At 40.7% G+C, this 26,470-nt stretch overlaps 1 protein-coding gene and 1 long non-coding RNA gene across 4 annotated transcripts in view; one reads left to right on the top strand and one right to left on the bottom strand.

The window, feature by feature from the left end:
- GRM3 (glutamate metabotropic receptor 3) overlaps window positions 1–26,470 on the bottom strand; it is a 221,034-nt gene that overhangs the window by 110,576 nt on the left and 83,988 nt on the right. The window lies entirely within an intron of this gene.
- The window catches only part of LOC130684277 (uncharacterized), a 61,815-nt gene continuing 53,770 nt past the window's right edge, over window positions 18,426–26,470 (top strand). Inside the window, exons 1-2 of one of the 2 annotated variants that reach the window (XR_008998479.1) lie at window positions 18,426–18,531; window positions 21,743–21,896. This is a non-coding gene — a long non-coding RNA (uncharacterized LOC130684277). Of the gene's footprint in view, window positions 18,532–21,718; window positions 21,897–26,470 lie in introns of both variants that reach the window. The other variant, XR_008998480.1, reaches the window with a different exon arrangement.

Below are 26,470 nucleotides of genomic sequence, written 5' to 3'. Positions count from 1 at the left end.
TTCATCAAGTGGCTATTATTAACAGTGTCCTGTGTATACAGCTCTTTCTCATGAATAATGTTAAAGTGTTTTTACACAATGAATTAACTCTGGTTCCTAGTGAGAAAGAATTACATTATCTAGTGCTGAGTGGGGACAGAGAAAGTTATACAAACTGTACAAAGTAGTAGCGAGACGTAAATATAGAATTAGGATTTTGGAAGACTTTTATCATCGTTGTCTAATCAGGTGTTACAAAAGAGAAAACATGTCATACATGTTTCCACAACAATATCACCTTCTCTCAAGTTTTCCTCCAGGACATAATTGGCAAGTTGTTTGAAAGCTGTCATCTTTGTCTAATGTGAAATGAAGTCTTTAGGATATTTGTAGCCAGCTTCTGCTTCTGACCATGTTATAGTAATTGGCATTGACTGGCCCTTCTGCTGAAAATAGCTGTAAAACTGGATGTGGCATGTAAGGCAAACACTCTGATACTTGAGAGAAAGGGATACGTGAGGGAAGAAGCCCACGATCACCCTATGGATTCCCCAACACTTGGCATGCAGATGCTTTTCCACCACGGGGAAATCTTGTGGACCTCAGGAGATTAGAGTTCTTGGCTTCTGAAGTGATTACAATTTGTGGGGCAGTGAGCTGCATGGAGATGGTGAACATAAGATCTGGGTGGCACAAGAGAAGCCTGGCTGTACACAGAGTGAGACTCACGGAAGCCTGCCAGAGATCCCCTGCCTGCAGAAGGGAGAAGAGATACATGTCAATATCAGGAAGTCATGCTCCCCAGAGATACTGGAGTTCCAACCCAGATGGAGTGGAGAGACATTATTGTACTTCCTATTACATTTCTGGTAAGGCTTCCCTCTATAAATGGGGGCCAAGCTCTGGAAGGAGGGGCATGCCATAGAACTATATCCAAAACAATCTTGCCCCAATGAAGAAAACTAAGCCGAATAAAACTAAAATGATGCACTAGCTACTTAACTTTCCTGCTAAGAGACATCTTAAAACTCTTAAAGGAAGATGACATAATTGAGACTGTCTGCAATATAATCCCACAATAGCCAGTATACAATAAAAAAATTGGCATGTAAGAAAACAGGAAAATGTGACCCAGAGTAAAGATAGAAAGCACGTATTAGACACAGGAGCTGAAATGATCCACATTTTGAAATTGCAGGCAAGAACTTAGAAAAACTATGACACACATGTCCAAAGACATGAATGAAGAGATGAGGAACCTCAGCAGAGGACGGGAACTAAACTATGAAAATTCTAGAACTCAAAAGTACAAAATCTAAAACTTCATTTTTTGGCAGATTGGAGGAGCGAAATACTAACATTAAAGATAAGTGAAAAAAATTATCTGATCTAAGCAGAGAGTAAAAACATTGAAAAAATAATTGCCCAGAGTTTCTGTGCTCAAGTGGATAATACTAAGTCTAACACATGTGTGATGTGAGTTTCAGGAGAGAAGAAAGAATGGAAGAAAAACTATACTTGAGGAAACAATGACTAAAGATGCCCCAAAGTTGATAAAAGATATAAGATGACAAAACCAGTAAGCTCAGCAAGCCCTAAATGGGGTAAATAAAAATAAAAATAAAAATAGGCAAATCATAGTCAAGCTGATAAAGCCAAAGATAAAGGGAACCTTCTGAAAACGAAGTAAAATAGCACACAAGGGCAGGGCAACAGTGTGAATGAAGGCTCAGAAAACTGATCAAGTACCCCCAAATTCTCTTTCTGGCTAAAATATACTTCAAGGATTGAAGGTGAGAAAAAGAATGAAGGTAAAATAAAGATATTTTGCAGGCAACTGAAAATCAGAGATTTCATCACCAGCAGACTTACACTGTGAGAAATGCTGAAGGAATTACTTCAAAGTAAGAGGAAATGATGGAAAATCAAATCTATAGAAAGAATGAAGAGCACCAGAAGTGGTAAGTGTGTGCATTAATATAGAAGAACGTCTGTAAGTCTCGCTATTAGGTATTGTTAGGATGAGTTCATAGAAACTATGTTTAACACAAATAAAAAATGGTAATAAAAGATGTGTACCCCTACATGTTGCTTATTTCATAGTTTGAGTTACTTCTTTCTAGGCATAGATGTTTGCATTTAGCCTAGATCCTGTTAGCTGGAAACCTTTTTGCAGCTTCTATAGAGTCCTACTGCTAAACAGTTTCAAAGTTCAAAGGCCACGCTTCTGAAAGTAAGATAAGTAATAGCCAGTAGCACATGTTTCTTTATTATATAGCTGCTAATAGACTCCATCAAGGCTGAGACCCAGCTGTTACACACTGGTACAATTGTACTAGTTAAGATACTGAAATACTTCCATCCAGTTGGTGAAAGGGTCAATTCTAAGCCCTTTGAATGGTCCTTCACTCCCCTGGCTGCTGTGGCTGCTCTGCTGGCAGCTCTGTTGGCACATCTCTACCACCCTAATTTCCTCATGACCCAACAAGACAAGTGTTAAATTCTGGCAAATTAGGGTCTTTAGGTTTCATCTCTAAAGGTGTGGTTACTGTTCATTTCCATAGCTTGATACTACTTGTTAAAACTTTTGAATATCACCCCTAAATTGACTTGCTGAATAAGAAGTTGGAAATTTGGGGAAAGTTTTGGTTTTATGCAAAATTCTCATCAGCTACAATATTTTCCCCTGTGGTTTGACTGATTAGCACCTGTTTCCAATTTTCTGGAAAAGGTACCACAATTTTCCTTAGAGAACCAACACCTGTGTTTGTAAGGTGAGTTGAATCCATTCCTGGCTTGATAGATGGCATGTCACATGTATGACTGACCAAAGTGTGAATTTTCTCTGGCCACAGCAGTCGGTTCTGGGATGAGACTACGACTAAGTCATCAGCAGCCAGGGTTAACTGATAACATATTTTTAGAATCACCAGAAGAAAAGCATCCTCTTTCTGTTGGAATGACTTAGAGGAATGGATGTAAGCCCAGAGCTGCTGGCAGCCATCTTACCACCATGAGGCAAGAGCCTTTCTGAGATGCAGAGCCAAGAGATAAAGAAATAGTGAGATCTGACAGTATTATATGTACTATTTAATCCACTAAGATTTCCCAGACATGTGAGATAATAAATTCCTCTTATTGCTTAAGTCAGTTTGAAATCTGTTTTGTCACTTGTCACTAAATGATTCCTGAAATAGAACCTCTCTTCTTTTCCCATCCCTTCTCCATTAAAGATACTAAAATTAATTGAGCAGCTCCCCTGTGCCAGAAACTATGATTAATGTTCTATGTCGCCTATTTTATTTAATCCTGCAACTTTCCTTCGACCCAGTTATGCCCTTCCACATACGCCTGATGCTGTCCTGAAGCTCTCAGATCACCCTGGCTTCATCGTGATTCTCACTGTGTTATCCTGTTTATAATGGGTTTTCCTAGAAAGGCAACAGCTACTCCAAACATACCTTCTCTCATACTCTTACCAGCATTCTCATTTTCTTAATTCTCTTACTTATCAAAAATAAAGTCATTTGATATATTAAGTCATTAGTTTTTAACACATTAATGCAAGTTAATTCACTACTCATTTAGAGATGGCCAAATTTTTAATGAGCCAAAGCATTGGCTTAAAAAAACAGAAACAGTTTAAATTGCAGATTTTAGATACATCAGTGTACAAATAATTATCAGGGCCTAACTAACATTTTTCGTTATAGCACATATGAACTCCATTCTCAAATAGAAACAGTTTGTGCATATCTGACACTGTGTGATTTGGGGTTTAGAGTAATCCTTACCTCGTCAAATAGCTAATTAAATGACATTGACGTGTTACCTCCAGCATGCCGGTGCTCTTCCGGTCAGTGACGTGACTTTAAAATTTTCTTTTCAGTTCTGCTTTGTTGAAAAATTTTGAGGAAAGCTATTGGTATGTTTTAGTTAGCTGATGTGAGCTCTCAAGAGCCACTTATACTTATTTCTTTCAAGATCTGTGTTTAGTAATATAATCTTGATACCTCATATTGTCCATGGTAGGAGTATTCACATTGCAGAAAGCAGCAAACATTAATAATCAGTCCCCTCTCACCAGTCCCAAAGACCTGGGTGTTAAACATTTATCAGCATGCCACTGGTGGTAAATTTAGCAATGTAGTCTTAAAATCCATTCCTAGGGAATCAGATCAGAAGAGCTTGGGAAAACAATATAGTATAATGCCTTAAGTCAGGGCTTTTCTAACTGCTGATCACAAGCCACTCACATGTCATGAAACACATCAGTGAATTACAATGAGCATTTTAAAAGGAAATAGAAGAGTTTAAAATATAATAGAAAATATGAAAACACTGATCTAAGGCACCTAGTAGGCTGAATATTATCTTCTAAAACTTTTTATGGTGTGTATGAGTGTATGTTTTGGGTTACAAGGTATAATAATTTCTTGCTGGGTCACGGTAAAAAAAGGTATGAAAGCACTGATTTACACTGTGGGCTCTGCAGTCAAACAAATGTTTGAACTGACCTTATAATGTCTGTGCATGGCTACCTTTCTGTTCCTCATTTTACATGTGTGTAAAATGAACACAGTAAGAGTACCTGTCTCATGGGGTTGTCCTTAGGATTAAATGAAATAATATAAAACATTAGCTCTATAACTGTTAGCTACTAAGAAAATTCTGGTAGCAATGACAGTTTGTCAATGGCTCCAGTCCCACTGGAGGGTATTCTGGATGCTCCTCACAGCTGCCTACAGTCCAAAGCCAGTGTTGTTCCAGGATTGGGTGACTTTAACTATCTAGTCTTTATTTCCTCATTTAGTGAACAGAACCTGGGGCTAATCCTCAAGCATCCACCTTTCTCCTGGCTGATGTTTAGGAGCAACACAATCTTGGGGGAATTGCTAGCTGTCTGAATAATGTAAGGTGGGACCTAACCTCCAAGCTGTCCAGTAAATTCTGGATTGTTTAGTAACTGTGGGTGCTAAAGACCATAAAAGCCAGGAGAAGATAGAAAGTGATCACCTAAGGAAAAGATGCAAGTTGCTCACAGCAAATTGATTTATTCCCTTTTCCAGGAAAGCATGCTTTCATCCCTGCTGCCCTGCTAGTCTCCTGTCATGCCACGTTTTATTGGGAGGAAGCATCTTGTTCTGAGTCATTATGGACTGGGACATTAACCAGTATATATGCCAGGAGCAGAGTATTTACTAAGGTTCTCCCAGCCGAAGTGTCTTAATTTTCATTATCCCAAGGCACTAGGGACCTTGGTGATGGAGGCTTGGGCCCCTGTGGCTGTAACAGTGGCAGGCCTTCGAATTTCATGGGAACCACCGCACCTGTGCTGAGCCCAGGTTGCCTGCTGCTCTTACCCCATCCCTGCGTGCGTTTCAGGGAGAACCGATCCCTTTGCCCTGATGCACATCCAAGTGTGGGTGCTCTGAACAGACAGCTGGAAGGTGAGGCATAGATTTTCAACAAGCAGGACTAACATGCCTCTTGTATAGCTTGAACTTTTAAACTGGTTCTGACTTCATTTACATCTTAAAAAGACCGAGTATAACACAAAGCCCTCATGTGGCACAGTCTCAAGTGTGCCTTCCTTTCCTGGTGTTGCCCCTGAGTTGTCAGCATGAAATTACAGCCCTCCCAGATTACACAAAGGCCTATGACTCCAGCAGTAAAGGGAGGGTCACAAAAGAGTGCATACTGTATGAATCTGTTTCTACAATAGCCGAAGCAGGCGGAAGAAATCACGGTATTGGAAGTCAGGACAGGTTTTACTCTTGGAGATGTGGGAAGTGAGTGACTGGAAGGAAGCACAGGTATGCTTTTTGAGTGCTGGTAACTTTCTGCTATTGATCTGGAGGCTTGTTTCCTGGGGGTTTTTCAGTTTGAGAAGATTCATCAAGCTGCACAATTATGATAAAGGCATTTTTCTGTATGTATATTACACATCAATGAAAATTTAAAACTTTCAACAGCCTAGCAAAGCAAGGCTAAAGTGAAAAAGAATGGCTAGGGTGGCTGTGTATTTTAAAAAATGGTTTTATACAACAAATTAGCCACAGGGGTATTGACATAAGCTTGCAGCTGTGGGCTTATTGAAGACACTAACGCTGTTGACAGAATCCTTTAATGTCTGGTGAGAGGCCCTGGTGTAAAAATGATGTGGCTTACCTCAGCGGGAGTGAGCGCCGGCCATGCAGAGGCCTTCTTCCTGTTAGAGTAGGAAGCCAACCACTTTGTTCTCCTTCCTGTATCTAAGCAGAAATCGGCTCTGAGGGTAATTGACAAATACACCAGTCACATGCACTCTGACAATCAGTAGCTGCGACACAGCTCAGCCTGGCTGGGGACCGAGGTCAGGAGGGGGCTCCGGTCAGAGGGGCAGAACCACAGCCCACTCTGAATGGGGCAACCGCTGCTTTCACAGCGTGAGTCCTGAAGAGTGAATGGAATTAATCCTTGACTGTATTAAGTCCTAGTGGTCGGGAAATTCTCTTCAATAATCTCTTAAAATCACTTACTGTATGTGTTATGTGCCAGGCACTCTGGTAGGTCCGAAGGATACAAGGAGGAGTGGGAAGTATTCCTGCTAACATGGAAGTACAGTGTCTTGGGACTGTGATAACCACCAAAAGCTAAATGTGAAACGAGACCCAAATATACTGTGGCAGACCACTCCGGTGTTTGTACCCGGATGAGGACCAGCAGGTGCTTCCCTCATTGCTCTAACTGCTTCTGCTATACAACCTGGGGCAGGTGACCACTTCAGGGCAGGGGGGTCAAACCGTCAGGGAGCAGTCGCGGGCTGTGCATATGTTACTGCCCTTCCCAGGTGTGGGTGCGGCTGACCCGTGAGGGGGACCGGCCTGCCCTTTGTGATGCCTGGTGCCACTTCACACAGAGAAACTGATGCCCACAGAGGTCAACTCAAGTGTCCCAACATCAAACTGTCAGTAGGCTGTAGTTCTGAGACTATATCCCAGGTGTCTGCTTCTATTGTCTTCCTTATGCTCCATTTTTCTGGTTATAGTGGACTCCTACCTGTAAAAAGGTTACAAATAATTGTATAGAAAGTTAATTTTAATTATCCTTCCTGTCCTGGTCTTTTAGCTACACATAAGTGGTTGACTCTGTATTCAAGCTTCCATCAAATCCTGGTTGCTGTTTTGATCACTTGTAACTCCAATTTTGGCTTGATTTTCTCTGTCGCTACTGTTAGACAACATCAGTCTTCTGCTGATCTTTCTTTCTGATGATTGCAGCCTTTCCCTTTTGGATTTCAAATGCCTTTCTTCTCTGCATTCAGTCTAGTCAAGGTGCTGCCCTACACTTGGATTCTTTACTTGTTCTTCCCTTGAACAGATTCAAATATCACTGCCACTCTGAATTTAGTTTTGGCATCACTGATTTCAATCCCTTTACCCATTCACTTCTCTTTTCCAAGCCCATATTTAGCTCCTAAGAAACACAAAGATGCCATTTTATGCTCTTCCTTTTCATTTTTGACTCAGCATAACTTTCTAAATCTGGACAAATTAACTCAGCTGTTTTAACTCACGGGACTAGTAACATCAACATCTTTTAATTTGTCCAAATTGCATTATGCTAGAGAAAATCTGTGTTACATGTTTGGTCACAGTCTGTATTTTGACAGCTGGCATTGGTCATAAAATAAACTGGTACACAGTACCGGGCAAACTTTGCGCAAACTAGTTCTAATAGTTAAACTTGTGAGTATCAGCAGATCTGGGTAGGTTAGTTATGGTCTTACCTCATGATAGATAATGTGCTACCAGGAGATACATAGCAGGTCTGCAAAAAGTATTTGTTCAGACTAAATAAATGAATATTTTCTCCTTTGTTTCATACTATAATACATCTTTTTTTTTTCTCACTAGATCCTTCATTCCTGAATGGGAAAAATAATGATCATTTTTTTGAATTCATACTCATTTACGCCTCCCAAGATTTCTGTTGTACGTAGATGAGTACAACTGACTTGGGGCAAGCTAAAGTACCACTTGCTCAGGACGCCTCGGTTACAGAGTAGTGGGATGGATCTGTCTGATTCCCAGTCCTTTGGCCTGCCTTTGGTAACTCCCTGCCTGTGAGAACCATGTCCTACTATGCCAGGGGATTTGGAAAGGCAGGTAAAGAGAGTGAGTTGTAAAGTACCTGCACTGGCTTGTCTTTCTGGTGCTTCTCTTTCCTTGGACACATTTTTTTTCCTTGAACACATTTGCTTTACTTACATTCCTAGAGTATTATTGCCTCAAAAATATCTTATCTCAAGTCTGTTCGCATTCAAGTTCAGTGTCAGGAGGCCCTTTCTTCTAGGCCATGGCACTTAGAAACAATCCTAACTAGGGAGGGGACCGTTGAGCATGAATTTGTTTCTACACTGGCATCCATTATCCTTCTCATCAGGGCCGTCATTGAAGCCAACACTATCCACTGTCCAGCTGTTTCTTCAACTTGTGGCTTAGTACAAGATATTTACACCTCGCTGTTTAGCATACGCAGGGAGTAATAACTTTGGGGAATTTCAAAAGCCCTGACCTGCAATTCCTGTGAAATTGTTGGCAAAATTATCCCAGCGGTATGGGTGATGAACCAGCCTAGTGTCCTCCTCCATAGCCTAGCAGAGACCCATTTCACAGTGGGAGGGCTGTCACGTTACAGGATCTGTGGGGGGACACACAGATGTTGCCCAAAGGGTGGCATTTCACACGACACCCTGAGGAAAACAGAATACCCTGGGAAAAGCAGATTTTGCTTAAAAACATGATTTCTTCATTAGGTAGAAAGCTGGTAGTGGTAGTAAGAATGAGAAAATGAGCTCTGATTTTTTCGATGAGAAAAACATCACTGTACATTTTAGTTAAAAGTGCACAAAGTGTGAACACATGGATTTCCTTAAATATTGCTGATGTTGCATGGACTTTACATGAAATCCCTTGCTAGGATGTTGGCATTTGAGTGTGTTCATTGATGTTTGTGCGTTGATGGAGAGAAGTTCTTAAACATTTGCCCTCTGATCTCTCCTGGAAGAACCTGTTAGAGCTGTGGAGGCTTGTGGTGTGGGATGGCAGGAGGAGTGACACTGTCTCCACTGTGGGTGAGCCCAGAGGAGAAGGCTGGGGCTCATCGGGGGGTTTTGGCTAATGTCGTGACAAGCAGGACCAACACGACAGCAGCCCAGCTCTGTGGCCAAGTGCACAGGGTACCTCTTCGGGTACTAGTTGCACTCTTCCTTTCTCCAAACAGCCACTGTCCTCTGCATCACAATTCTGTGTCCTTTTAAAAAAAAGTCCGAGTATTTGTAGGTTATAAAACGTTTTAGTAGGAAAGCCTTAGAAATCATCCAGCCTGATCCCTGAGCCTCTCAATTTTCCTATAAAGAATCTGAGTCGCATGGAATAAAGGGATCCCTATTTTAGGGTCTTGCTTTAAAACTTAGTTAAGAAATCTTGTGTTGGATGAAATCTCCTCTGCATGTGGTGCCTATCTGGGGACATCTGTGGATGGAGCCCACTGTGCCGGCGTCTTCCAGTATATATCATTCTAGATAGAGACCTGTTGCTTTCCCTCAGGTGATTTGGACTTCCTGTTGGCATTTTCCCGTACTGTCCCTTCCTGAGGGACATCTACTTAGAGAAAGAGTGAGGGGGTACCGGCGTGGGTGAGGCAAGGCAGAAAAAGAGGTGTTCTGTCGTTTAATCCCAGGGATTGATGTGGCCCGCGGTGGGGGACAAAGTGTGTTTTGGCTGCATGCTGCTGCTCTGAGCAATGGTGAAAAAGTGAAAGGTTAAAACAAATGCATAAAGCAAAATAGTAGGTGTCTTCTGCTCAGTAAGGAAAAAACAGATGTTCTTGAGGAAAGCAACTGCTTCATTTTACTGATCTTTTGAAAAGGAGTTAACCACAAGGTGAGAGAAGAAACAGCAGTGGCGAGGCTGGCACTATAGACCGCTAACTGTTCCCTCGCCCTGTAGCTCCAGGCAGGCTGGCTGGTTAGTGTGCTCTGAAATCACAATTCACAGAGCACGGGTTTGTAAGTGAGCCTAGGCTGCTTCCAATTGCATCCTGCTATCAGTTGCTTTTAGAACGACCACAGTGCACAGCTCCATGGTTATGGACTGTGATATGGTCTTGGAGAAATTATTAATAAAACCAATGGATTATAGCTACACTTATTTGTGTTGGTATTTTAGGTCTTAAACATTTAAGGTGTTTACCAGTATGGGAAGCAGAAGCAGGAAATGGGCAGAGTTGAACTGCAACCAGAGCTGATGGTACCAAGATATTCCAACAGAGCCTTCTTGAGATTTTTACTTATCGATTTGTGTACTTCTACTGAGATTATAGTTGGACTCTGTTGAATGTGGTTTAGGCTAAAACTCTTCAGTACCTGATGTGTAGACAAATGAGTGGGAGCTTAAAGAACACACCTAACCTATAAGGAGGAAGGAGGCATTGATTTATGTAGAAGATCGAAGATTTGAAATATCACCATTGTCCATGGAAAAGCCTTTTTATGAAATAAAATGAGCTCGTGGAAAATATGGTCTAAAATACAAAAAAGTAAATGTCCTGTCAGTTTTCTCTTAAAATAATGGCTTAATATTCAAATCCTTTTTTTACCCCTAAGATATTAGAAGGTCCATTATCACTTCTGTTTTGATTCATGTTAGCGAGGATTTAGAAGCTATAATGGAGAGCACATTTTTTGGCTAAAACATTGTTTTCTTGCATATACTGAAACTTGGTGAAGCTGGTATAGCAGCTAACTTTTGACCACATGGCTTAAGGGTGCCCTGCTTAAATTTTTCTCAGGATAATTGGATGTGTAATAGAATCATGGACACTTAGCATGTAGACACAAACTTATAAAATGTCTCATCCAGCTCCTCTGAGGGCCTGGAGCAGTGAGCGGCCTTGTCCCCATTATTAAATCACTTGAAATCAGAGCCAAACTAGATCTAAGTTTACAACTCCAGAGTCCTCTTTGGGCAAGTTGTCTGCATCAGTCTTTGCTCCGCACTGTCCTCGGTGTCAGTACAGAGCTGACATTAGACTCTGAAGCCACTTTGAGACACGTGGCTCCTTTCAATTATTGTCAGGCCAAAGTTGGGTTTACCAACCTATTATTCAAAGAGCTGTTTCCAAATAGTCTGCTTTAACCAAGAATCACTCTTAAGTACCACTGGATGTCTGTTCAATATTCCTTTTGAGTAAAGTGATACAAGCCCTGTGAAATCAGCTTTCCTAATTTTGGCTTTAGCAAATGTGTCAGGCTAGGAATTTCCCCTGGCTTAGGATGTGAAACAAAGGCGATGAAGGTCCTGGCTGGGTTCTGATGAATTATGCAGCCTTGTAAAGTCTGAGCTGTATGTAGCCTTCCAATCTGGAGAACAAAAGGCTTGAGGTGAATGAATCTAATGTATTCTCTAACTTGCACACATTTTGTTCCATTTTAAGCTCAGTGTTGACAAATATTTCTGGAATTCTAGCAGTCTACCTATTTAACTTTACAACACCTTTCTCCTCTCAAATCCAGCATAGATTTCTATTGGAGTCATTCAAAAAATATCTATTTCTACACATGGCTAACCTCTACTACTCATACATTTGGTTTGGTTTCTCAGTGATAGGGATACATTGGCCCATTCGGCTGTTCTTTCTCACTTGTCTGCCTCCCTCCCTGCACCGCGCACCCAGCGCCCCAAGGATGGAAGCAAACAAATTAATCATAAAAATGACTAGAGAACAGGATGAGGAAAACATTAGAAAAGTATGCTCAGGAACTTAGTACTATTGAAAGATACTTAATGTTGGATAACTACCTATAAGAAGCTTTGTATTTTGGCAACACAGAAATAAAAAGAAGGGAAAAAAAAAAGGAAAAGGAAAAATAATTATTGAGCATTTGTTTGAAGTATGGAACTAACAATCATTAGTTCTAATTTGGCCCTCTCCATCATTCATTCATTTAAACCATTATTAATCAGTGTGGTTACATACCCGGCATTAAATGTTCAGATGTGAATGGGACAGATATTGTCTCTGTCCTCAGTGAGCTCACTTCATCAGGTAGGTATTTAACCTTTAACTTTACACAAAAGAAATTCCTGTGCTTCTGTAAAGCTAAAGATTTCTTTTAGAAATCTGGAAATATGGCCCTTTTAAAAAAAATTCCTCCTCACAGGAATCTCTAAAAAAATGAGTATGTATACATTTTATCATAATTATGATAGAGTATATTTTGTCCAAAAAACTCTTGCTCCAAAGGTCCAATCTGTTAGTCCCCTAAGCTCTCCGTGAGCAGCTCTGCAGGAAGGCATTCATGTCATGTTGGAAGTGGAGGCATTGCGAGGCCAAGTGATTTCTCCAAGGTCATAGAGTGAAGTGGCAATAAGCCGTGGACCCAAGGTGACTGCAGGTGTCTGGGGAAGATTCTGGTTTATATCGTTCTCACCTTCCTCGCTGTTCAGTCAGATTTTCTGGTATCCAGGTTTTCAGGTTTAGAGGGGGGTGTTCTAAACTTAGGCCTGCCTTCTCCAAGGTGTGCAGTGTTAAAATGAGAGAGGCCTCTTTCTCTATCCCAGGGCCAGTGCCCCCTTGTACTCCAGGAGCACTTCTGTGAATAATTAGATAAAGCATACCTCCCACTGCCCTCGGGGCCTCTGGGCCCACCTGCCAAGTCAAATACACTTTGTCTCAGTCAAGCATTGCTGCCCCTCTGCTATGGCCAAATGCCCAGTCATTTTATTGCTGTTTAACAAAGCCAACTGGAGAAGAAAATGACCCAAATGCCAGCACTGGGAGAGTTATGATATCACAGGGAAATTTCCACAAGGTAAAATATGCAAATGAGAAAGCCTGACTTTCCTTCTCATCATAAATCAGCTACTTATCACTCTGGGCCATGAAATGCTAAGACAGCCAGATTCGGCCACAGCAAAAAAGGAAACAACAGAGCAGTTGGCTGGCAGTCCAAGGGCCTGGACATGAGAATAAGCAGAGCCCATTTCTGCTTCTGCTGGTCACCGTTGTGTGTGCTTCTAGAGTGCTTTGCTTCTATCTGTTGTAGGGCGCATCCTGCTCTGTGTGCTAGAGGCTATCCCTCTGCATGCATTTTGGTCTCCATGCTCGAGTTCCTATATATTCCTTTGTGCCATATTCAGCTCCTTATTCATCTGTTCCTGCACCAGAATGTGGACATACACATAGTAGGAGCCTGACTACTACCCCTGAGGTTGCAGTGCTCATTCACATCCTCATGGTTGCAGCTGTGGAACCAGGAGGTTGGAAGCTTCCCTGACACCCTCTAAAAGAGGTCTGTTGGGGAATCTTTGCTACTCCTGCTTCTGAGCCTCATGGTCCTGTGGGCAGTACTTCCTCTGGGTGGGGCTTACAGTGGGAAGTTCTTCATGATCTCCACTGCAGGGTAGAATCAACACCATAGCCATCTATGATTTTTTCAGGGCCCTAGGACATCTGGGAGAGACCAAAATTACATTAGGCCGTTACAGAGGGCAAGAATTGTGGACAATGTGTGTCTGCTATTTCATTCTTTGAAGAGAAGTTGCAGACTTCTCTAATATGGCGTTGGCACCAGCCTCAGCCACAAACACCCTCTGAGTTGGTGTGTGTGTGTGTGTGTGTGTGTGTGTGTGAATTGTTCTATGGTGAGGCATAGAGGGGCAGTGCCAGTAATGGGAGGCGGGGGTCTTTTCACAGTGGGCTTGTAGGGAATAGTTACATTGGGGCATTTACATTGCAAAGTTGCTTTAGGATCTTAAACTTTGTGTCTCAGTACTCTCATCTGTAAGATGATGCTAAATAACACCTACCTTGCAATGTTGTCTGTGAACTTAAAAGAGACACTCAACGGATGTGCTCTGTAAATTATAAAAATCCTTCCAGTGGAATATCTCATCATTGTCTCACATTGCTCTGGTCTTGAGGAATTACACATGAAAGAGGCACTGAGCACTCTCATGTAGCCCACGGAGATCGTGGTCCCCAGCCTCTAAATGGGCCTGCAGCTCTCCTGCTAGATTTATCCTTATGCCCACAAGTTTCTTATTATAATATAAATTCCACTGGCAATATAGTAATATCAAAAAATTTTTTTCAATCAATAGAGGGCATTTTGGATGCCTCAGGGTGAATAGTTGCTATAGAAGTTCTAAAAACAAGCGCTGCCACACTTCTAATTTGTCCCTGTTCACAGCGATTGGGTGGGCTTAGGGTTGCAGATTAAATCTCAGAAGGACAATGTATGCAGCTTCAAGGGTAAGACATATGAGATAAGAACACTGTTTTTGATAGAAAGGGAATAATGAAAGACCATAGAATCTCTACAAATTCTCCCCACTTTACTGTGGTTTTCTTTTGATTCTTAGAGAATATGCTTTCTGGAGTCATTCAGGTGCGTCTCTGTGTGTGGTCCTGGAGATGTATTATAGAGAGTAGTACCATGGGGTAGAGCTCAGCCTTCCCGGTTTCCCTCAAAAAGTTCTTATTCTAAGCCCAAAGTGGAGAGTTTTGTTTCTTTCTGTCCAACTCTTCCTGTTGCTACCATTTTCCATTACCTACATTAAAACATATGTTGAGAGGGTCCACTACATTGTTCATCTTTTTGCATTAAATACATAATGTTACATAATTTTCATCTTCAAAATGATGAGCCATGTAGCATGACAGTGAGAAAACCCTCCCTTTGTAGTCAGACTTGGGTTTTAATCATGGCTCTATGAATTATCAGCTATTTGACTTTGGGCAAATTATTTAACATTTCTGAGCTTGTCTTTTCATCTATAAAGTGGGGTAATAATATTGACCTCTGACTGTTTGAGATGGTCGTATAAGATAATATGTGAAAAATGCCTGGCATATGGTGGATAAGCCACAGTGTTCCCTTTGTCTTCCCTGCAAAATTCACAGCTGTAGAAACGGTGAGAGGTCACAGAAGAAATAGAGTGAGTTCTCCAGGCCTATAAAACACTTTCCCTAAAGTGCTTGTACAAAGTTCACCTTCATTTACAGTATACATCTCTTATTGGGGTGGAATTCATTAATCCTTTGATCAAAGAAACCTTAGCTTGATACCCACCAATGTCTCAAATTCCTATTTATGAATGTTTAAACTCTTCTGTTTGATTTTCAAGTTCTTTTATGACTGTAGACTGTACCTATCCAGCCTGATTTCTTACTCCCTTCCACTGTTCTCCCTCATATGTTTTCTATTTTATTCATTGGTATGGCAGACTTATATTTTCCAAAAATATTTGTGACTCCAGAATCCTGGTACTCTCTCCCCAAAAGGCAGTCTATTTTCCCTCCTCTTGAACCTGGACAGTACACTGTGACATCCTCCTGAAGAGAGTGAAGCAGAAGTGCCAGCTGCTGTGTAACCTAGTGACACTAGGTGGTACAAAACAATAGGTTCCCTGCTTTCTCTTTCTAGGGATGCCCACCTCTGGAGCCCAGACACCTTGCTGTGAAGAAGCTAAGCAGCCACATGGAGAGGCCTTGTGGAAGAGCTCTAGCTGGTAGTACTTAGCTGAGGTCCCAGGAAACATCCAGTATCAACCACCAGACATTTGTGAACAAGCCTTCAGATGTCTCCAGCGCCCAGTCTTGAGCTGCCCCAGATTGATGAGTGCAGGAGAGATGAGTTGTCTTCACCAAGCTCTGCCTAAATTCTAGATCTGTTAGAAAAATAATGTTATCATGTTCAACCATAAATTTTGGGGTGGTTTGTTACTCAGCAATAGATAACCAGAACTGGAGAGTACTGCTTCCCATTTACATTTAAAAGCTTTTTGGGGTAAAATCCTTATCTTCATTCTTCTCCACTGGGAAGACATTGCGATGCTGGGCACATAGCATATAAGACAAAAATGGCCCATAGCAATCAGTAATCATCTGATTCAGTGATTTACAAACCATTCCAGAGCTGGATTTTTTGAAAATAGATATCCTGGACCCTAATTCTTGTGATCTAATGAAGATCTGGAGTGGTACCTAGAAATATACTTAAAAGGCTTCTGATGAGTAATAAATATTTGGAAACCACAGATACTCTTCTGACCTTAAAGATGCAGAAATAGATTCGGAGGCAGGAATGAACTTGTTTCAGGTAGCAAAGCAAAGAGCAGAGCTGATACTGGAACTCAGACTGGCTCATCTTCTAAAATACCTTTCTTCATAACTCAACAGATCTGACTAGGGATATTAGTTTACCTCCTGCACCACCTGCTCTTCAGAGTAACTCTAAGGTACATTTATCTCTGCCCCCTAGCATTATTTTTTTCAAGTGAATGAAGTGTTGCCATGCTTTCACAAGGTCTAGGTAGGAAGGGCTCTGGAAAACACTGTGGGAGGTGGGTAATGGTGGGATAGAGATGACTGTGTTCTCTTTGCCTGACTGCCAAGGTCAGTCCACACATATACATATGTTTCTTCCTTCATCTACCTGCAGAGGTTGAATTAGATATGAACTGTACGGCTGATCTGTACATCTCCAGCTGACATGTTCGCAATGTGCTAAAGAACAGAGCGCCACGGGGAAAAATGGGTGAGGTGAAAATCATTTCCATTGCTCTGGGAGGAAGATGACAGATCAATCTAGGCCGGCTCGGGATGAATGAAGTCAATGAGTTGGAAGTCCTTGCAAAGGACTTCTTTCTGCCTTTCCAAGTCTTCAGCCAGTTATACGACTGATTTTTGAAATGACCCAATAAGTTCTGAGTGTCTTGCTTCACCAAAATCACCTCTCAGCCTGCCTCTGCCACAATTTTATTAGGTAGAAAGGTAGAGAGGAGCAGCTGGAAAAGGGAAGGAGATAAGGTTCAAAGAAAAAGCTGCCCAAACCTTGCCTAGGTTGGGGTCCTAGGTGGAGACAACAAAGGCTTTGCAGGGAAGTCACTACCTCCTCAACTAGATCCCAACTGAGGGAACGAAGATCTGCCCAAACCACACCTCTGCCTGGGGAAAGGACGTGCTCCCTGAGAGGGGTGACTATGTAGAAAGACCTGTAAATCGAATAGCCCCACCTTGTCAGTCAGGCGCCTCCTGGCCACAAAGCGGTATATAGGCCTCCCGCCTAACAGACTGAGGCCTTTTTCTACCTAGACTTCCGCCCGCTCCTCCCTTGGAGTGTGTTCAGATTCAGCTTTCCCTCTGCCTGCTGTTGTGTCTCTACCTCTCCGTTCTTTGTTGCGGCGGGAATAAGGACAGGGGAGAACAAACCTACCACTAAAAATTTGACTTTTAAATCTTGCATTATTGCTTGAAATTTCCTTAAGGATTTACTTTTTAAAAAAATTCAGTTTTTGGGTAACAAGCTTTCCATGAAAGCTTAATTTTGAATAGAAGAGAGAGTCATCTTTTTATTCTGGTTAGGTCTTATTTTATGTTTTTCACTGACAACAAAGCCTGCTGTCTGAAAAATTTTTCTTTTATCACAAATTTCTGCCTTTTAAATGAGTGTATACACATGTGAAAAGTCATCAAGCTATAAAAGAATTTATTAAAAAACAATGCTTTACATGGTAAAAAAATTATTTACCAAAAAAAACCAAAACTTTATTTTGCTTTTTAAATGGACTTGGTTGCCATTTTTGAGTGCAGAGAGTATTGCTGTGGGATATTTTATCTCATCTTCTGCTTCCCAGTCTCAGTTTTCCTGGTTAAGAGAGCATGTGTTACTACAAGAATGAGTTACTCTAACTGCAGGTAACATTTACTTTTTCCTTCTCACAATCGAAGCTGGATTGATGGGATGAATAGTCATTACATCTCATTAACTACATCTGTTACTCCACAATTGGGAAATTTTCTTTTCTTTCTTTCTTTTTTTCCCAGTTTGTAAAGTTTCTCATTTATATTTGGTTTGATATTCCTCCCAATTTATATCTGGTTGCTTTTTCTCCTGATTAATTAATTCACTCATTTACATTTGATGATCCCTGTGGGCATATTTTTTGGTTTGTTTGTTTTGTCTTTAACGTTAATTTGAACTTTTAATAATAGCTAATATTTTTGAAAGCTTACAGTTGAGTCAGGCACATTTTATTAACCCAAGCATTGCGTTGTTTAATCCTCACAATATCCTAGTGAACCAGATAATACTATTATTATTCCCATTTTAGAGGTGAGGAAACTGAAGAAACAGATGAGAATGTGTAAGTTGCCGAAGATCACAACACTAGTAGAAAGACCTTAACCATTTACTATTGTGCCCTATGTGATAAGTTAACTTTTCCTGTGTTCTGCCTGTACTTTCGGCTTGGATTTTACTCTAGTTAAGGTTCAAAAGGTGCATCCAAGTTGTCCTAATTCAATAGATGTCAGACATGACCAGAATCACCTGGAGGGCTTGTTAAACCATCAACTGCCATGCTCCACCCACAGAGTTTCTCCGTGGAAGAGCTGGGTGGGGCCCCAGAGTTTGCATTTTCAGCAAGTTGCCAGCTGATGTGGGTGCTGCTGGTCTGGGACAGCCCTTTGAGAACTGCAGGTTTAGTTCATTCCCTTCAGGTAAAGTTAAAACCCTTCTGATCTAATTCCATCTGAATGTGGCAAGTTAATATGTAATCAATCAACTAAAGAATTATTTTTTCTTCTAGAAACAGAAATCATGCATGATTTATGATTTTTCCTTTAGCTTTCTAAAGACTGCTGTGGTGTTAGCTTCAGACTAAAGCTATTTTCTCACGTGGAAGCGACCCTTTTGCTGAGGGAGCCACAGGTAGCCTGAGCCCAGAGACCCAGAAGTACCGTTTGTTTCCATGTCCGCGGCTGGGCAACACAATCAGCAGCCTATCATGCCGAGGAAAGCATTTAATCCTAACGGTTCAAAACTACTGGCTTGGATGTTTTGCAGCTCTTTCATTATGGGACCTTCCTTGTGGCAGACCTGTGTGGATAGCCTGGGTGTGATTTCGATAGTAGGTGATAATTTACCAAAGCCTTTCTATTCTTTGTTTTCAGTTAATGATTGTCTGATTGTCAGCAGTTAGTGTTTATCAGTGCCAGCTGTGCTTGTTTGCCGGCCTGCTGGTGGGATCTTGAATTGATGTCAGTTAAATAGTTTATTATGTGGAGTGCTCAGGAAAGTGTAGGGGACCCAGGAGACCGGAGTGTCCTAGGAGTTCTGACCACATGGTGTGGGTGCGAAGAGCAACACTCGTCTAGGAGGCAGACAAGGATGCCAAAGGGCACTGAGAGTGAAAAGGCCCGGGTGTCCCAGAGGAACATTACTGCCCTTCATCTACAACCACCCTCTGACCAATGCGGAGTCAAGAAGTGGTGGTATGATTTAAACTGTTGGTACATTTTGTAACTGAGGAAGTAACGGTATTCTAGGCTACTGCTAGTACCATGGATCATTCATTTATAAGCTATTTGAGTTGGCAAGTTCAAAAACCTTCCAGTGCACCCCACTGCCCACTAGTAGCATCAGGAAACTAGATTCAGAATAAAAATGACTTGTGTTTCTATGCTTATAAAGTATGTGACCTTGGGCAAGTCATTTAACTTCTTGGAATATCATTTTCCTCATCCATAAAATGAGAACAACATCTTCAAAGCTGTTAAGATGAAATAAAATGAGATAATGTATTAAAGAACAAAGTGGCTTTGTATTTGATTCTCAAAATGAATTCAGCTTTGTAGCTCATATCCTAAAAGTGACCTCTGCCCCACTCAGACTGGTTTTCTCACAGTGCAATGAACATGCCACTCTGTTCTCCTTGACTTTGCTCAAAAGCATCCATGCTTTTTTTATTTTTTATTTTTATTTTTATTTACTGGGCCCAAACGTGTGGATTTGGCATCTCCTGGTATAGCTCCACTTTCTGTTCTTCCTCAGAGCAGAGGAGTCAGCTGAGGGGTGGGGACTGACTGCACATAGAGAGTCCAGTGTAAAATCACTCAGTCACTAGTTTCTGACTCTCTCTCTACCCTCTGTCCGTCCCTGTGTTGGGCACTGAACATCCCTGAGAAATAAGGGCTCCTTGCTGCCCTTAGCTCCCAGCCATTCAACCAGGATGCTAACTGCACTGCCACACTGCTGCCTACAGAATGGTCCCAGCAGAGCGAAACTTCTAAATCTGGGAAATGCTCTCATGTCAAGTCTGACAAAGGAACATCTAAATGGTGGGGAAAATGTGCACCACCCCTGATACCATATAGAACTAAGTGGGGCATGCTGAAATCATAATGAGAGTATTTATCCTTCTAGTCTGCCAGTTTATAGATTGATAGATCAGCCAATGCTGAGTTTCATTATAGATTTGCTATTATATTTCACCTTCTTTTCTTCTATAGCTGCTTTAAAGATTGTATTTTATATTATGACCTGCCCTGCAGAGGCGGTTTGGACCCTTATTACTTACTAGCAAAGCTGCCCCTCTGTAAATTGCAGATCTGTGTCCCAAATGGATGTGTCATAAAGAATATTTTTATTAGATTTCTCTCAGTTACTTGTTTGAAGATAGACAATGTAACCCCTGGGGCTCATATTGAGGAAGCAGTTATTTACCATGCTTAATAACTGTAACAAATCAAGCCCTTCATTATGCTACAGTGCCTGGCATTGTGTTACATACACACCCATTTATTGTTAGCAGTAAATTTATGTGGTAGGTATTATTAATCCTGTTTTACAAGTGAAGTAGCCAGTGTTCAGAGATGTTCAGGAAATGCCAGAGGAGCACAGATTGGAATTTCAGACTTCGGTTCTGAACCCAGTTTTGTATCCTGTTGTGTCCTTGGGTAAGTGGAGCAAGCTTGAAAATCCTCCATAAAATCCACTCTCGAAGTGTTGCTTTGAGAGTTAGCTATGATAATGTATGTGAAGGGCTCAGCACTGGCTCAATTCTTAGAAAGCACAAATTAAACATTTGCTCTCACCAATAAAAGGTACAGGCAGGATTCACACATGGAGCTTTCCATTTCCTAAGTCTATTCTCTCGAGCCCAAGGCTTTGTTTGTTGCCATTTTCATGCTGAATTAAAATATTATATAGCAGGTGAGTTTTGCTATTTATGAAGGGATCACAGCAAGTATTATTTCTGAAGTGGAATTGGATGGTTTCTACTCTTTATGGGCCCTAGGAATAGTGTTTAGGACTTCTGTCACAATAATAAAAATAAGTACTATGTTTTCTGATGAGTATATCTGGAGGATTTCATTAAATATGGATTCAATTTTAAAGAAACACACATATGAAAATGTTTGTTCACAAAAGAAAACAATAGGGTAAAAGAAAGTTGTGTGAGTTAGTCACCAAATCTAGTTTGTCTTCTTGAGTATACAGCATATCCCAGCCTCCTGGGACTGAATTCAGCCAATGGAAGATGAGTGGAATATGGCTTATGTAAACCTCCCCATAAGGTAGTCTCTGTGCTTTTTCCTTCTGGGCTGAATGGAAGACAGACATGGGGACCTTGGAAGCCACCTGCAGAAGATGGCAGAGCCATATATGAAATATACCTGGGTTTCTTTGGATCATGCCTTGGGGACATCCACCTGTGCATCAAAATACCCAAGTGGCATTTACTTGAACAAAACATAACTTTCTTTTGTGTTGGGGACATTATCCCTTTGGGATTTGTTGGTTACGTCAAATTAATAAAGAAAAATTTCACAAACTTTGGCAAGTAGGCCAGTCAGATTGACTTGTAGCTGAAGAACTCCTTGTGTTCTTCCCCTCTTCTCTCAGTTAAGGTTTCCCACCTGTCTGCAGGAAGAATGAGCCCGCACATGGCCCTGCAGATCACCTTTTGAATGTCTTCCTCTTCTGCCTACTTGCTGGCCCATGAGGATTTTTGCACACCTCCCGTAAGGATTGGCATGTATCCATTAGCTTTTCTCACCCAGCCTTGTGCTTTCAGTACCATGTAAGTACTCTTCTGTTACTCTTCTGTATTGTATAGCATATATCACTTAGTACAAGTCAGACTGAATTTGAAATTTAATTCAGCTCATAGTTGCATCAAACATAGGCAGAAAAGTAGGCTGGCAAGACCTCAGGGTTAGTTCCACTTCCGCTGCTTAGTGATCATGTAGCCTTGGGCAAGCCTATCTTTCTCTTAAACTCAGTTTCCTTGTCTGTAAAATGCAATTAATTCCTGTGCTGCTTCTCTCCCTGAGATGCCTTGAGGATGGACATGTGGTTTATGAGAGTGTTTTTAAGGAATTAGAACATGTTCTGCAGGACACTGTAACTATTATTTATATAAAATACCAATGTACACATTGGAGTTTTTATAGTAAAATGGTAATTGTTTAGTCCCAGTACAAAAGGTTTCTTTTTATTTGTGAAAGGCAGTGTGGAGTATTAAAATAAACTGATAGACAGCTTTATTCGAATCTCATATTCCATAGCTTACCAGTTGTATGAACTACTAATTCATTGCATGAAAACTTCTATGAGTTGGTTTTATCGTCTGTTAAGTTGTGGATAATAATGCCTATTTTGTGGAGTGTTATGAGACCAAATGAGTACTTGTAAATTAGGCACTGAAAAATATAAAAATTAATATATTTGAAAGATTTGCTACAGGCCAGATCTTCCCAGCATTAGTGATTGTTTACATGCATATTAGCAAATATTTAACAATGGTGATAAGGGAGCAAGCTTAATATTAAAAAATTAGAAGTCACAATCAGTTGGAGGTCATTTGAAGCATTTTAGAAAGTATAAGGCCAACCAGTGGGGTATTTTTTTGGCTGATTTATAATTTCTAATTATATGTGGTGGCTGTAAGAGGAATGTTTTGCATAGCATTTACTTGTGCTGAGGAGTGCAGCGATTCACAAGCAGGTGTATCTCGTATTAAGTGAGAACTGAAGCCCACAGAGGCAGGGTCACGGCAGGGGACCTTGTCATCACCCAGCTCTTCCAGCCACTCTTTCCCATTCCAGCTACTTCAGCGCTGCTCTTCAAATCCCTGTGGTCTCTTGCAGATTAAGCTTGACTATCACATGAAAGCTTTCATCCAACTACATAGGCAAATAAAGACTATCCTCCCTGCTTCATTTGCTGCCTCCCCTCCAAGCGTTGCAACAAAATGTGTGAGATCATTACTGATAGTAATAATGATAAACCTCATACACTTTAAATCTGAGAAAAGCTTTTACAGTATTCATGTATCATTCTCCACTAAGTATGGTGGAAGAGAATAAATTTGAGTGTGTGTATCAAATAAAGAGTTGTGGCTCCAGCTGAGCCAGTGTATGTGTGTGATGGGGGATTAGAAGGGAGGAGGAGGTAGAAAGCAAGGAGATAGCCGAGGATGTGGAAATTCCGATACACATGATCTGTGAGGGAAAGATAGAGGAGAAAAGGGAAAAGTACGATGAGAATTTTACCAGCTATCCCAAACTAGTAGGGAAGGGAAATACATCTGTCTGTGTGTGTTTGTCTGTGAAGGGCATTTGTGTGTTGTCCAAGGGCTTTGTTCTGGAATGAAGTTGCCTGCTGATTTCCTGTGTGACATTCATGGGAATATGAGGTTCTTTGTTTTTACAAGTAAATATTTGAATTACCTAACCCTAAAATGTCTGTGAAGAGATTTATGGTTTATGACTAATTCTGTGTTATTGATGGGCAAGACATAGGAGAGAGAAATGGAATCCAGAAGTAATCTGCACAATTCATTTTAACCCACAGTTTCAAATGACAGAATTGCTAACAAGTAGCAGAACTGATGGATTTAGTGTTGCCTCCAACCTGCCTGGCACTTCTCCCGGAGAAGGAACTAATGCAAGACTGAAATGGCCCAAATCAGTGAGCAATAGGGATGACAGAGGGATCAAAGGCCTTAGAAATTTGCATGCTGTATAATTAACACTGAACTGATTTTTTAACCTATCCTTTTATCATTCCTGCACAATCAGTAATTAGAGGTAGAGGAAAATGCCCCTCACTATCTCAGGACTATCCGTGGCACCATTCGTCCTAACAGCTATTGTCTGGAGTCTCCAATCCAACATTCTTTTTCCTACTTTCTTCACTACTTTCCTAAATAAACATTTTTGCCACAGCAAAACTGGATCACTATCTCCATGCTGCATATTTGCTTCATTAGAAATCCCTTTCTCTTTCCCTGTTTTTATAAGTCCTTATAGTTTTTAAATACCCAAGTCAAATCATCTTTTCCATGAAGCCCTTTTACAATCCATGTTTGTCTACTCCTAAATTTTGGATGTTGACCCACCCCTTCTGTTTCAGATGCTCAGCAACTGCAGGCTGAGTCCTTTCTAGTCCTTCCAGGAAGTAAGAATGACAGCCTCATTTCCATCATTTTTGGAATTCAAGCTCAGTCTTTTTTCCATAGACTGGGGAGCCAGTGTGCTGGGGAGTAGTCTTCTAATTCCCAGCCTTTTCTGTCTCCCCACTGCACCTTCCCCCTTGGAGTCTCTGTATATATACTCTATTGCCTCCGTTGTGTGGCCTACCATTTCAGTTTCCTTCTGAGTTTGAATCCCAGTGCTATTGTTGAAGTCCATAGAACTTACCTAGATCACGTTAGCACACTGCTTTTGCAGAGTGTGGTGCTAGATATTACTTTGGTTATTTCTCTATTCTGTGAAATGAATAGATCACCTGGGATGATCTTCCATCTTCCCTCAAGTGGCCCTTAATTCCTAGTCACCACCTGCCATGCCATCTACTCCTCTGGCAACCTGTGTGACCATTCAAATGTTATTTCATCTTTTAAAGCCTTACTTTGTTCATGTAGAAATTGCCATAGTAATACCCACTTCATAGGAATGTTGTGAGGATGAAAGTAGTTAATCTATGGGACGTTGCCTGCCACACAGTAACACTCCAAAAATTCGCTGTTACTATAGTTTGTGTTCTTAATATCAATAATATACCGTATCTGTTGAGCTGTGGTCTAAAATCTTCTGCTTAAATCGCACTTGAACTTGCCATGCTCTTTGGACATTAGCTGCCTCTGTACCCAGGATCATTTCCCCAGACTTCATTCCAATCTGCCTTAGATTTTTCCTCTCCTCCAGTGTGGATCTGCCTCATACTTAAGAGTGCTTGAGTCCTAACATTATAGGACTTTGTACACATGGCCTTAAAATTTAATTACTCATTTTTTTTTCTTCTCTGCTAACTTGTAGGCTCTTAATGGCCAGCAATCTCATCAATTACGTTCTGTGTCTCCTAATATATCTTATATGTGGAAGACCCTCAAATATGTATATTTTTAATAATTGAAAGATTGTCCATTCAGAAAATGATGCACATCTTAAAATTTAACCCTTCAACACTTCAAGTCAATGTAACTATTGGAAACAAGGATTTTTATTTCCAATTCCAAGTTTATTGAGTTTTTATAAGTTGCCAATCCTCAGTGTGTTAGAAAAAATGCAGTTAAACTAAATTCAACAATACATAATGATTACTTACTATAGGCTAGTCATTGTTGCAGACTTTGGTGATAATGAATAAAAAACAGACTGAGTCATTGCCCTTGGCCATATAAGAAAGAATAAACATATGGATTCAAATTCTTAGATGTATCCATTCAAGGTCATTTAATAGCTATTTGAATACCTATTATGTTCCTAACTGAAGACTGGAATTGAAGACTAATTCCTGGAACATGACACAGAAATTCACCACCAAGGTATTCACATTTAGTGTATATGCTATTATTATCCCTTAAGGTTTTCAAACTTATTTTCTACACATTCAAAAATCCTATGAGATAGGCATAGCAAGCCCAATTAAACCATATTTTCAGATGAGGAAATTAAGAATTAGAGACATAACTGACTTGTCAAAGATCATAAAATGAGTAAGTACCATGGTTAGATCTAAAAGGCAGATCTCTACATCAGATAATCAGTATATTGGTTTAAACCATATAAAACTGGTATTTTTGTTTATCAAATCTGATTGAATATTGTTAGTTATATATATTTGTAATACAAACAGGGTCTATGTAGCTTCAGAGAGACATGGAAAAATGATGGAGAAAGTAGAATTTAATGTAGACATTGGAAAATTGATACAATATTATTGGAAGAAGGTAATCAAATAAGTAAAGGTGAACAAGAGGTTAGGTGAAACTCTCAAACTTTATCTGTGGGAACTTTGAATGAACCATTTTGCTAGATTGGGGATAAAAATGTGGGTTTTAGGTTTTGGAGAGTCTTGAAAAAATAAATCTAGCAAAAGCTTGCATGGTGTTTGGTAGCTTCTGGAGAGACTTTCTTACATTGGAATAACAATATGGAAGCCATGAGCCAGGAAGGATGTGGGAGAATGCACACCTGTGTGAGCATGCATACGCAAGGATGCATCAGATTGAGCAGTGTGGAGAGGCCCTGGAGGGGGAGCTTGTTAGAAATCAAGTTCAGAAGTTCAAGGGTGATGTAATGTTGGTAGCAGTCCTGGAAACTGGAAGGACAGGATATGATTGTGGGTCATTTCATGGGAAGAATGAAA

This window comes from Manis pentadactyla, chromosome 7 (genome assembly GCF_030020395.1).
Source record: "Manis pentadactyla isolate mManPen7 chromosome 7, mManPen7.hap1, whole genome shotgun sequence".
NCBI lineage: Eukaryota > Metazoa > Chordata > Mammalia > Pholidota > Manidae > Manis > Manis pentadactyla.
The sequence above is the reverse complement of the archived record's forward strand: the minus strand, read 5'-3'. Positions and strand labels throughout refer to the sequence as shown.